Source organism: Ciona intestinalis, unplaced genomic scaffold, assembly GCF_000224145.3.
Source record: "Ciona intestinalis unplaced genomic scaffold, KH HT000326.1, whole genome shotgun sequence".
NCBI classification, from domain to species: Eukaryota; Metazoa; Chordata; class Ascidiacea; order Phlebobranchia; family Cionidae; genus Ciona; species Ciona intestinalis.
Window position 1 is genome coordinate 11,288 of NW_004190647.1, and position 1,908 is coordinate 13,195.

At 32.3% G+C, this 1,908-nt stretch overlaps 1 long non-coding RNA gene across 1 annotated transcript; it reads right to left on the reverse strand.

Moving 5' to 3' along the window:
- Positions 1–555: 555 nt before the first annotated feature.
- Positions 556–1,283, reverse strand: LOC113475392. Its single transcript, XR_003397146.1, has 2 exons — positions 1,080–1,283; positions 556–748 (listed from the first exon to the last, which is right to left on the reverse strand). It is a non-coding gene; the product is annotated as an uncharacterized LOC113475392 (long non-coding RNA).
- Positions 1,284–1,908: the final 625 nt, after the last annotated feature.

Consider the following 1,908-nt stretch of genomic DNA (forward strand, 5'->3'; position numbering starts at 1 on the left):
TCAACAAAAAACTTTGGGACAATACAGTCGCTTTGGAATGAAATTCCACTTGTATAAAGAACAGTTTCAGGGACTTGTATAAAGTCTTTATTGCATAAAGAACAGTCATGAACAATGAACAGAAGAACTTTTGGGACAATACAGTCGGTTTGGAATGAAATTCCAATTGCATAAAGAACAGTTTTGGGCACTTGAATAAAGAAATGTCATGAACAACAAAAGAAAGTGTAATTGTATAAATAACAGTCATTGACAACAAAAAATGCATACACGAACTAAAAATATAAAATAAAGAAATGTCATGAACAACAAAAGAAAGTGTAATTGTATAAATAACAGTCATTGACAACAAAAAATGCATACACGAACTAAAAATATAAAATAAAGAAATGTCATGAACAACAAAAGAAAGTGTAATTGTATAAATAACAGTCATTGACAACAAAAAATGCATACACGAACTAAAAATATAAAATAGTACACCTGAACACCATAATGAAAATAGTATTAACCTATAAATTTTTTATCCAGCAGGTAATAATAAATTTCGGCATTGATCATTAAAACACTTACATTATTAATATTAAACAGCACATTGAAGAATGGAAAAATGAAAACAAAACTTGAAGCGAAATTTTTATAAGACACTGTAGTGTTTTGTTGACAACAGTCTAAAACGGCAATTTTCTTCTTTTTTGGGGGGTTAATTTGCTGTCAGACAAATTTATTATCTTTTTCTTTGGTGTATCTGAAAAAAAACAAACTTAGAATGAATTCAAGTGTTGGAAATTTCAGTACATGGCCAATAGCACCAATACTGTGACGACATAACACCCAAGAATAAACTAGTTATACAGATCTTTTGCATACGCAGGAATTTCTTTAAAATTTCTGTGGGCAGAAACTAATGCACATTAGAGATTCTGTAAAATTCTCTCGGGGAAACCCAACCAAACTGTGAATATCATAATTTACAACACCTTTACTACTGCTACTACTATACATATAAGATTCAAAACAAATAAACATTTCCTTCCTGTAAAAAGCATGAGACAAAAAAATATCCTATGTTTAACAACCTGGAGTGATAATTTCTGCAACAAAGAAACTTCCCGTGGATGACCAGTAGGCTGTAACTTGTTGCCCCACATACAACTTTGCAAAATTTTTCATGGCAAGTTGGTTTACTTTAATTTCTTTAGGATTTGGTATAAACCTTTCTAATTTGTCACCCAAAAAGCGAACTCTGACAAACTCCTTTCCTGTACAAGTGTAAACACAAGATTAAAGGATACCAAGGATATTTTAGGAAATTGCCAAAATTAGATAATATATGTATATTTAGTCATGTAGCTTCAATTTTGCGACAATCCGCGCTGTCTGAATAAAGATATTAAAATTCAAAGTGCTCTGTTTGAAATTTGAAATCCGCCATGTTTTATTTGGATTTTTATTTCTATGTCTGTGACGTCATCTAGTTGCAAACCTGCTTTCTGCCGAGTGCTCACTGCTGTCTGCTGCATGCAAACATGCCAAGTCGTGTTTTTAGAGTTATAAGAGTTGATTGTCAGTCTGTTGCATGAGGTAGATAAGGCGTTTTAGGTAACAACAGGTTAACTATTTTTATCAACATTACTTTGGTATTAATGATTCGCTTAATAAACGATTAAGGTTGTCTTATCGGCACAGTAGACCAGCTGCAGCTAACAAACTATTGACTTTTATATTGTTGCTTTTATATTGGTCGGTAGATTTTGGGTGTTTTCCACAGTTTTGAAATAATATTAGCCATGCCCCATTGTGTAGCAGTTGCCTGTGCTAATCAGTACAAAGGTAAAAAGAATGCAGATGTCAGCTATCACAGCTTTCCTAAAAATAAAAAGATAAGAAAGGCTTGGGAGATTGCAG